The sequence below is a fragment of the Sphaeramia orbicularis genome, chromosome 4 (genome assembly GCF_902148855.1).
Source record: "Sphaeramia orbicularis chromosome 4, fSphaOr1.1, whole genome shotgun sequence".
Classification (NCBI taxonomy): Eukaryota; Metazoa; Chordata; class Actinopteri; order Kurtiformes; family Apogonidae; genus Sphaeramia; species Sphaeramia orbicularis.
In genome coordinates this window covers 10,921,962-10,934,432 of record NC_043960.1, presented here as the reverse complement: position 1 = coordinate 10,934,432, position 12,471 = coordinate 10,921,962, and positions in this window count along the sequence as shown.

The following is a 12,471-nucleotide window of genomic DNA, read 5'->3' as shown; positions in this document are numbered from 1 at the left end:
ACAAACAAACAAACAAACATGCAAACAAACAAACACACAAAGCAAAGTGATCACAATACCTCCTGGTGGAGGTAATAAGAGGGTGAGGAGGGGGGCTTCATCAAGAGGAAAATGCATGATCAACATCTTTTGGTCAAGGCTAATGATGTTCATTTTGTCTTCTGTTAATGTAATTCTACTTTTCTTTTTTTCTTTTGTTCAGACAACGTCTAGTTTTTAGTCGAAACTAGCAGGTAACAATCAAGCAGGTAACATCTAAAAACTATACCTTGTCTGAGCAAAAGAAAAAACTGAAAAGTAAAATCTTTTTTTTCAATCTGTGTTCTCTGTCAGAGTAAAAGAAAAGTGGAACTCCCTACAAACATTAGAGTCTCATCCAGCCTGACTATCTTTAAAAAGTCACTGAAAATATGGCTGAAAGCAAAACAAACCTGTGGTCACTGACTGGCCTCTTGATGTTATTATTTTTAAGGGAATTTTATTGTGTTTTTTTCTAATGAATTTATCTGTCACATGTTGATATGTTGCATTTTAGAATATACTATGTTAAGTATTATTTCTTGTATGTCATGTACGGTCTACAGTTGCGGAAAAAATTATTAGACCACCCCTTGTTTTCTTCAATTTCTTGTTCATTTTAATGCCTGGTGCAACTAAAGGTACATTTATTTGGACAAATATAATGTTAACAACAAAAATAGCTCATAAGAGTTTAATTTCAAAGCTGATATCTAGCCATTTGCTATGTTTGTTTTTTTTTTTTTTATAATAACCAAAATCATTTAAGTTCTTACATTAATATCTATGGCATTGTACTGCCAAAAACAGTGCTTTGAGGCATTCCATGTTTTCTTTTCTGTCTGTTTTGGTCACATGATACACACAAGAGTTAGCTCTTGATTGCATAACTATTGTTTATGATGACTTTTGATGGTCTAATCATTTTTTCCGCGACTGTATGCATGTCTGTCCATCCATCCGTCCGTCCATCTAAACTAAAAAGCTGCTGCCTTTAAACGATATTTATATCGTTTTGCACTTATGTCCACAAAGCATTAGTAATATGTGATTATATATTGCTATTGTAAAGAAAAGAACATGACAGATGCCACCGCTGAACATTAGCAAACTTTTCCAAAGTGTGGAAAAACTACAATAAAACAAAGTAATTCAAGCATAAAAGGAAAAATAATAAGACCATTCAGCTAACAACAAACTGCATCAAACAATTATCGTTAGTTCAACAGCAAATCGTCTACGTCAAACAGATAAAGCCAACCAATCTATCCCAAGGGATCAGGAAAATACAGCCACAAACGCAAACATTCAACTAATTTTATGCACTTTTGTCACTGAAAAAAACCCAGATGATTGAAATGCAAACTCAAGGACAACAGAAGAAGAAATGTAAAGGGAGGAAACAGAAAATTGTCTACTAATGGAGGTGTCTCTGTACTATAGGAAGTCAGAAGGGAAAAGACCAATGGCTGGGTCAACACAGATGCTTCGGCTTCTGGCTGCATTAAAGCTGTCAGGAGCCAAAGACCAATGATGAGTGCTTCTGTGCAGAGTGTGCACGTATATGTGCACAAGGATGTCGTATGTGTTTTTGCACAAGAGTAGTAGTGTGTGTTCATCTCTGTGTGGGTGTGTGAAGGAAATCAGTCAGGGTGGAGGGCTGTAATGTGCTTCTCAGACATTAGCTATTGTGTCCATTAGTCTTTGTTGTCCTACAGTAATTACTATGAAGTGTGTTTATTGTGAGACGGACAGACGCTTGTTTTATAACAGTATCAGACAATGACCAGGTCCAGTGTGTCTTTGGCTGGGTTTCAAATGCAACTCCACTAAACATTAGCAACAGCACAACAATCAAGGGTCTGCATAGATGTTTACAGACATCCAGGTCCCACAGCGATAAACCCCAGTGATTTAAAAGACTTGAACCACAGGCAGGTCCAAGTTTCCACTCATCCACAGATCTGTCCACATCACTGGGGCTGACAGTAATGCCCTCCCCGAGATTAATGATCTCTTGACTTTTCTCATGGCACCTTACTTCGTCTTTTATTAATGATGAAATAAATTATGTTTAGTTTTTCATCGTAAATGGCATGGATAGCGATAAGAGCCAGCAGGGCCTCACCTACTTTGATTAAATCCACCAAGTTAATTAATAATTAAATGCCAGAAACACCCACCAAACACGACAGACTCAGACATTAAGATACGCCCTTAGTTTTAGATCTTACCTTCAGGAAATTAATCATGTTGTTTTAAAAGAGTGGTACCTGCTTTCATTTTCATAGAAAGTGACAAAAATGTGAAAAAAAAAAAAAAAGTGTCTTAGATGAGACTTGAAATTTCATCATGAAATTTTCCCATGGGGAAATCAATGTTATGTTTAATCTTATCTTATCTTATCTTATCTTATCTTATCTTATCTTATCTTATCTTATCTTATCTTATCTTATCTTATCTTATCTTGACTTGACTTAACTCAACTTATCTTATCTTGACTTAATTTATCTTTTCTTGACTTAACTTGTCTTATCTTAACTTAACTTATCTTAACTTATCTTAATTGGTAATTTGTGTAGTGTGTAAGTCAGTTGTATTGGGTGTGGACTCCAGGAAGAATAGCGATGGCCTAAGCCAAAGCTAAGGGAGATCCAAATAAATTAAATGAAATCTTACCTTAACTTAACTTACCTTATCTTATCTTGACTTAACTAAACTTGACTTATCCTATCTTATGTTGACTTAACTTATCTTGTCTTATCTTGACTTAACTTGTCTTATCTTATCTTGTCTTATCTTATCTTATCTTATCTTATCTTGCTGTTGGTGTGGCATAATCATTTTCTAAAATCCAGACCATCTCAAGACGGACAGAGATGTGGAAACATGCCTTGTGTGAAATTTTCAACTTAATATGTGCTTTTGTTACAGTTGTGGACTAATAGAAGTGGTAGCAATTTTTTTTTTCATGTTATTTCGTGAAAAAATGATAAATTGCATCTAAATCAAGTGCACTATAGAAGTTGCATCTGTCATCTCAGACATGGAAAGAAGTTATCTTTTGCCCACTGACTATTCATAATAAGTAAATTCACAGATTGCAGTTTGCATACTCACAAACATGGACATTTCCTGAAATTATTGAGTCATAGCATCACAGACGTCACTGGATTCTAATCACTGACATAATCGATTCAGTGAGATGAGTTTTCCATCCAAAAGTCAGTTTATGGACACTTTTGCTTCTACCCATGAAACTAATGTTGATATACATTTGGATTAATTAGATATTTGTTTCAATAAGGTACAGCAGTGCACTGATCTGTGACAAAGCCTGTGAAAATCACACAGGAATGTGTGCATTTGTACAATAGGAGGTCATTCGAGTTTATTGTTGTAGAAACTGATGGCGGGACATGATTCACCTCCGCAGCAACAGAACTGACCAGCTGCCTTATTCCACTGAGCTTAGTGTGAAAAGAAGTCAGAATAATAGTACGTATTTGTGCCTGTTTGTTACCATATTTTAAAAATGTTGTTGATGGATATAAGAGAACGTAAACACCTTCAGAAATAATATTGTAGCGTTAACTGGGTTTGCTGCACTTTATCTTTAGGGATATCCAACTTGGTAGGACAAGGGTCTTTAAATTCCACTAATAACGATCGCATATTAGCTCAAAATCTGTACCCAAGTCTTTCAACGTCTTATTCACTTTACATCCTTAACCCTTTCATGCATATTTGTCACAACAGTGGACAGCTATTCTACATCTGTTCTCTAATATATTCATGGGTTTTGTTGTTTTAGTTCGATACAAGTTAACACAGTGGACACTTTTGCACCATCCCATACACTGACATTCATACCATTAATATAACTTTGCTGTTCTTGATAAACCTGATCTGCAGTGACATGTTTGAGTGTAAATCAATTGCTAATAAAAATTGTGCATATGATAAAATGTGAGAAAACATCGGATTAGCTGCATTAAAAATGTTTTGATTTTGTATATCACTTTCTGATATTCAAAAATTAAACACATGGTGTCCAGCAGAGTGGATATTTTTGGAACTCCACAAAAAATTATGAAGGTATATTAGTTTCTTTATTGCTTTAACCAAAAACAATATTTTTATTAAAAAAAAAAAAAAAAAAAATCCATAAAAAAAAAAATCACTTCAATCAAAGAAACAAAGTGATCAAATGCAATTTTTTGGATCAGAATTTTTTTTTTTTTTTTGCATTCAAACACTTTTTTTTAAATTGAAATTTGTTTTTAGTTAAAACAATAAAGAAACAAATCTACCCTCATAAAAAAGAGGTTTGTTAAAAAAAAAAAATTCAATTGCATTGTTTTTTCATGCCTAAGGAGAAATAAAAACACTCAGGAAAAAAATCTCGACTAAGGTTCTTATAATTCATGCATGAAAGGGTTAAAGTTTCCTCTCACATAAAACATGTTATCACATTCGGAAGACAACATTCACATGTGTTATGTAAAAGTATACATTTAAAGAGGGTGTTTATCAGTTGTGCTGGGATGGAGGTCAGAAGTTTACATCTGGGGAAAATTCAGGGGGCGGGGGGGGCAGCGTAAGAGTCTTGAGAGGTGTGAGTGACACCCCTGCTCGGGCTCCCAGGGTCCAACAGGATCAGTGCGTGTGGAGCCAGGCCAGTCTTACTACACAATGAGGGGAAATGGGAATTTAATACAAACTTTCTCACAAAGTCCCAGAGACCTCCCCTGTCTGTTGTTGGTCTCACTTCCACACACCCCCAGGGTGGCCATCACCACCTCCTCCACTACAACCACAACAAAATGTCAGAAACCACTAAAACATACTTGGGAGCATGCAGCTGTAAATGTGCCACTTGACACAATTTATACGCTGTTTCCCTACAAACCTTCAAGTGACCACAATGACACAATGACTTAGTACATGGAAAACACTGTGTTCAGGAGAGACTAGAACCAGTAAACAGAGCATAAATTAATGATGGAAAGAAAGCATCATTAATTATATCATGCAGTGTTTACGTCAGTGATGTAAGTACAGGTTACCTTGTCCGTGTTGTTTGCACAGTGAAAGAAAAAAAAAGACTGGAATTATTGGAATTAATGCTATTTTGTAATAACAGACTGTAAAATACACTAGTCTTTGGATTATTATCTGCAGAGCAATGATAAGTGGCATAATTACCTCCGCCAAGTGTAACAGCGGAAGTTATGTTTTCATCAGGGTTTGTCTGTTTGTTTGCTTGTTTGTTTGTTTGTCTGTTAGCAAGATAACTCAAAAAGTTATGGATGGATTTTCATGAAATTTTCAGGAAATGTTGATACTGGCAGGAGGAACAAATGATTAAATTTTGGTGGTGATTTGGGGGGGGGCTGATCTGCCTTGGCGGAGGTCTACGCTTTCCGAGTGCTTTTCTAGTTACCTCCGCCAAGGAGGTTATGTTTTTGCCAGGGTTTGTTTGTTTGTTTGTCTGTCCATTAGTGTGCAACATAACTCAAAAAGTTATGGACAGATTTTGATGAAATTTTCAGGGTTTGTTGGAAATGGGACAAGGAAGAAATGATTAAATTTTGGTGGTGATTGGGGGTGGGGGGGCCCACGGGGGGGCCCATTTCCAACAAACCCTGAAAATTTCATCCAAATCTGTCCATAACTTTTTGAGTTATGTTGCACACTAACGGACAGACAAACAGACAGACAAACAAACAAACAAACAAACAAACCCTGGCAAAAACATAACCTCCTTGGCGTGGGGGGGGGGCCCACAGGGGGGGCCACTGATCAGCCTTGGCGGAGGTCTGCGCTCTCCGAGTGCTTCTAGTTATTAATTGCATTAGGTGTATATTTATGTGAATTATTGTCAGTAAAACAAAAATAATCCTATAATTTTACTTTTTCATACTGTACTTTTTTAATTCTTTTTTTCATATTTATTCACTCAAATACATCTGTATCTGCTTAAATAAATTTAAATTCTTCCCATCAATTATACTATTTTTTTTTTTAATTCAAGTTTTTATTTGGTTTGCAATGCAAAATTTACATATTTTATATATTGATAGTTTTTTTTTTTTTTTATAAAACAAGACAAAAAACAAACAAAAAAACAAACAAAGAGAACAATTGAGTAGCAATTTAACAATGGGCGTCAAGTATGTTCTGTTTAAGTATTTATAAAGTCTGTCCACGGTCTCCAGCATTCCTTGAATTTGTCATGGTCGAGTCTTCGTGTAAAGGTGAGTTCTTCCATTTGAGCCATTTCTTTAAGAAGGTCCTTCCATTCATCCAATGAGGGTGTTTTGTCTGTCAACCATTTCCTGGTGATCACTTTTTTGCTGGCAATCAACATGATATTCCACAGATAAGTTTAACAAAATCCTTTTATACAACCTGGTCGTTTACCTAAGAACATATTCTCAAAATTTAAAGGCATTCTTATTTTCATGACTTTGTCAATACCTATTTTCATGACTTTTTTTCCCAAAGGGAAGATAATTTGGGACAGCTCCAAAAAATATGATGGTGATGAGCTTTTTTCATCCCACATGATCTCCAGCATGATGTATCTACATTTGAACCTTTTTGTGCAGGTGTTCTAAAAAAGCGAATCACACTTTTCCATGCAAATTCTCTCCAACTAAGTGAAGATGTACATCTCCATATATTTTCTTGTATTTTAGTCCATTCTTCCATAGTTCAAAATTACCCTCCTTTTCCCACTTTTCTTTGATATAAACCGTACTTTCAGCCCAAATGTTTTGTAACTTGGTGTACAGTCTTGATATTAGTTTGTTGTTTGGGTATGATTTATATAATTTCAGTAAAATTGTCATCATTCCACTAAGTGGTCTGTCTAGATCTACTTTGTTCATTTTGTCCAAATAATGATGGATTTGTAAAAACCTATAGAAATCTGAGTTATCAAGATGGTAAATCTGTTTTATTTCTTGAAAGCTTCTAAGACAACCTTTATGAAAAAGGTCACTGTATTTCACTAATCCTTTCTTGATCCACGTCTTAAAATTCTTGTCAGTCTTATCTGGGATAAAATCTTCATCAAATGCTATCCACCTAATCATCAGACACGATTCATTGCTTTCTTTTACCAGCTTTGCCCAGGTCCTAAGAGCAGTTTCAGACCATGGATTGAGTGTAGTCATTTTGTTTATTAAATCTACATTACCAATCACAGCTGGTATGGGGATGTTGTTGTTTAATTATACTGTTATTTTATTTGTTCACATCTTCACAGACTGTTTAACAACTACCAACTAAGACATGAGTTCTTCTAGTTTAGACTGGTCAAATCATAAAACTGCCATGCATAGTGAAATTGCTATAATAACTGTCACTGATGCTGCACACACTGGATTTTTACTCTGATGCTGAACAGCCAGTTCATAAAACATGTAGGTCGTAAAACTAATTCTAAGGAGAAAACCAAGGATGTCTTGGACTATTCGGGTCACCAACTTGATAGTCAAGTAAAGGCAGTCGTGAAATAAAGCTAAAGCTAAAGTGAAACCAATCATTTCAAAGCTTCAAGTGTGTTTTTATAGGCGCAAAACCAAAATAAAACCAAAATACATTGATTTGCAAATATCATAAACCCATGGGCCATGTTTACCACAGTGTACAAGTTCTCTGAGTTTTTGGAGAGGACTGTTGTTCCAGTTTTGGCTGACATGGGATACCAGCTGTTCAACGATCCAAAAATAAACAAGACATAAACAAGTCCTTCAAAGACATGATGTGGATGGGAACACATGTTGCTCTTAAACTTCTGTAGACCTTTCAGCATGGTCAGCTTCTCAAGATGTCAAGCTGACCATTCTATAGACACTAATGCACCCCCGTACCATCAGAGACACAGGATGTTGAACTGAGCCCTGATAACAAGATGGATCATGGTTTCCAAAAAGAACTATAATAATAAATAGGTCTGACCACAGAACACCTTTCCATTTTGCCCAGAGAAGACTGAAGTGTTTCTGGATCATGTTCATAAATGGCTTCTTCTTTGCATGTGGAGCTTTAACCTGCATTTGTGGATGTCACGGTGAACTGTTTTTACAGACAATGATTCCTGGAAGTGTTCCTGAGCTCCTGCAGTGATTGCATTACAGAATCTTGCCTGGTTTTAATGCAGTGCTGCCTGAGGGCCTGATGATCACAGGAAACCAATTTTGAAATTAGGCCTTGTTCTTTGCACACAGAGTTCTCCAGACTCTTGAGATGTTTTTATTATGTTACGAACTGGAGATGATGAGATATTAAGTCCTTGCAATTTTATGCCAAGGGACATTATTCTGAAATTGTTTCACAATTTGTAGGCACAGTTTTTGGCAGATTGGTGAACCTCTGCCCATCCTAACTGCTGATAGACTCCGTCTCTCTAAGATGCTCTTTTTATACCATGTCACAGACCTGCTGCCAGTTAACCTCATTTCTGCTGAAATGTTCCTCAAGCTGATTCTTTTTAGTACTGCTTATTTTTTACAGTCTTTTGTTTCCCTATCCCGACATTTTGCAGTTGTGTCTGTCACCAAATTCAAAATGAAAGTTTTTTTTTTTTTTTTCTTAAAATGGTACATTTCCTCACTTCACACATTTCATATACATTTTCTATTTCGTATTGTGAATAAAGTATAAGTTTATGAGATTTGCAAATCATTGCATTGTATTTTTATTCACATTTTAGAGAAAATTAAAAAAAAATAAAAAAAAAAAGTTTTTGAACCCGAAAGGACGCAGTGTGACTGTTGTGGCAGTTCCCAAATGAATTTTTCTTTCTATTTAACTTTTCCTAAGGGACTTATCACCATTTATTATAATATTACCCTCTGAATTTTGCATTTTTTCAAGTGGAAATCGTCTATTTTCTTATGTTTAATTGGCTGATAATATAGATGTTCACTAAACCTCACAGTAAATTCAAAGGGTATTATATCAAAACAGAAAAAATTAAGAAAGAGTGACTTTTCCAGTAAAATATATCACTAACTGAACATAACCACAGTGTGTCCATCCTCTGTCATTGATCCAACTCCATGGGTTTTACTGGTGAATGAGTGTTGTAGAAGATGACAGTGTTTCCACGGTAACTACAGAGTCTTTGAACGTCCAAATGAGTCATATCTGATGACCATGAAAAGATGACAAACTGTATTTTACACCAATTATTTACATGAATTGATAGGATTAGTGGCTCAACAGTTTAGATCAGTAGATGCTTTTGGATGTTTGGGTCTTTATGGGTTAATTGGGTTGTATTAAGATGAGTCAAACTGCCCTTGACTTCCATGTAGTTCACACCCTACATTTTACAATACTAGCATGGAGCATTTGACTGTCTCCTTGGCCAAAGGACACGAAGAAGTGAGTTTGACAAAATCATGACAAAAGAGACACTGGTCCTCAACCTTTGTCACATGTCATTTCCTTCACTGTCACATACTTCCTGTCCCTTTTCACTGTAGTCATTCTCACGAAGAAGAACTCCCATTGAAGTAACCTTATGGGTAAAATACCTTCAAACAGATGGATTTAAAGCTGGAATAACAGGGAATTATTTGACAGAGGAGGATATACAAAGTCATTCTCAGCAGAGTGTGAGCAGGATGTACAGCTGATAAGACACACAGAAGGAGCTGAGGACTGTTTTATTCTATACCACAGGTGTCAAACATGCGGCCCGGGGACCAAATCTGTCCCGCCAAAGGTTCCGTTCCGGCCCTCAGGATGAAAGTGCAAAAATGAACCTGAACAGTCCAGGTTGTCCAAATTATTTTGGTTCAGGTTCCACATACAGACCAATGTGATCTCAAGTAAAAATAACAACACAATAACCCATAAATAATGAAAACTACAAATTTTCTTTGTGAAAAATTATGTGGAAAAAAATTTAAGTGAAAAAAAAATAACATTACACTGTGAAAAAATTTACATTTACAAAACTATTCTTTCACAATAAAATGCAAATAAATGCATAAATAAAAACAAAGATGAACAAACCGAAATGTGCAATTTTAACAATATTCTGCCTGTTACTAAATGTTTGGTGCATTTATGGATCCACTGTAATCTGTAGTTGTGTTAATAATATGAGATGTAATTTTGTAGAAATTGTTCAAATTTTAGTTCCAAACTCCAAAATTTTAACAATATTCTGCCTGTTACCAAATATTTATGTAACATTGTGCGTAATGTACATGTATAAATAATAAGTCGAGGTATAATTTTGTTAAAATTGCACCAATTTTTCAAATGAAATTTCTGTTTTTCAGGTTATTCACCTCTTTTTTGTAAAATGTAAATATTGAGATCAAATTGGGCTAAATACGGCCCCTGAACCAAAAGGATTTTGACACCCTTGCTCTATACAGTCATGTAAAAAAATATTAAACCATCAAAAGTCATCAAAAACAATGGTTATGCAATCAAGTATTTACTCCTGTGTGTATCATGTGACTAAAACAGACAGAAAAGAAAACATGGAATGCCTAAAAGCACTATTTTTGTCAGTACAATGCCATAGCTATAGATTTAAGAACTGAAGTGATTCTGGTTATTATCAGAAAACATGGAAAATGGCTAGATATCAGTTCTTAAATTAAACTCTTATGAGCTATTTTTGTTGTTATCATTATATTTGTCCAAACAAATGCACCTTTAGTTGAACCAGCCATTAAAATGAACAAGAAATTGAAGAAAACAAGGGGTGGTATAATAATTTTTTCCACGACTGCATTATATCTGTGCAAACTCTATAAGATTATGCAGTTCTAGATATTATAAATTATGATATTAACACATGCCTCTTCACTCACAGTACCTCCTCTCTTTACTACTTCTACACACAGTACAATCCCAGCGAAGCAAAGGTGTGAAAAGGTGATGTGCAGTGACTTACTTACAGTTTTCTGGGTCTTTGTGAATCATGTTTCAAGTTCCCAATGGAAGAAACATTTCCCTTCAGACCCTCACATTTCCTCAGGCTACAACAGCATCGATATGTCAAAAATAGTGTGTTCAGACCTACCTACACATACAGTACATGTTCATGTTAAGCCTTAGTTAGAAAAGCCACAGTTAGTTTTTCGTTATAGCCTGAATGTCACATAGCATTAATATCACTGCCTTGTTTATGGTAGAGCAACAGATAAAATACTACAGGGATTATAATATTAACATATTTGATATAGGTGTAGTTGGATTGAAGGTGGGCTTGAATAAAAGAAGCTCAAGGACACAGGAATGAGAGAGCTCAATATAAAGAGATAAAAGGAAGGCTGAGCATCAGGATGAATGGAAGAAAGGCTGTTACAAGTATTACTGGTTTATGGCACCACTCATTACACCATTTATCTGACTATTAAATGTAGTAAATGGCTTTGACACAGAATGTAGAAGTTGCTCTATAGAGCAAAAAGATACACCTTGACTCTTAACCCTGTAAAGCCTGAACCATTAAATCACTGACAGAACATTCCAGTTCTTTACAACTGGAGCCTTTATTGGTCCTTCTGAACAACCCCCAAAAAATTGTGTTTCAAATATCAGTTTCCATGTATGATTTTCAGTTGTGTATCATATTCGATACATTGGGTCTCAATGCTCAAATATTATTATTTTTGAACAAACAAAAACATAATCTCACACAAACATGTCTAACAGATTGGTAATTCCTTTTCAAGATTGTCAAAATTCTGCCCCCTTCCTCATTAATGACAATTTTGTAGTGTCACTGGAAAGGCCTCTGGTGAACAAATTCCTCCCCCCTGGTGGATTATCCGTATATTGCATGTATGTAATTGGATATATCAGGTTGTTCAAGAAAAAAAATATCACACTGATCATGTAGAGGACTTCAAAACTCATGTATCAAATATGATACGTTCAGTATTATAGGGTTAAGATCAATAAATTAACCCATAAAAACCCAAACATCCACCATCTACCAAAATCTTTTACTGATATAAACTGTTTAATCCCTGTTGATCTATTAATCCATGTAAATAATTGGTGTAAAATACAGTTTTTCATCTTTTCATGGTCATCAGATATGACCCATTTAAACATTCAGAGGCTCCGTAGTTACCATGGAAACACCGTCATCTTGTACAACATTGATTCACCAGTAAAACCCATGGAGCTGGATCAATGACAGTGGATGGACACACTGGGTTTATGTTCAGTTAATGATAGATTTTGCTGAAAGTCCCTTTTTCTTCAGTTCTCTCTATTTTTGATATAATAATCCTCAACTTTAATCAGAGTTTTTATGAACATCTACATGATTAGTAAATTAAATGTAGAAAAATACCTGTTTACACTGAAACCCCCCCCCACAAAATACAGGAGATATTACAATAAATGGTGATAAATCACTAAAGGATGGTTAAATATAGAGAAAAATTTATTTGGCAG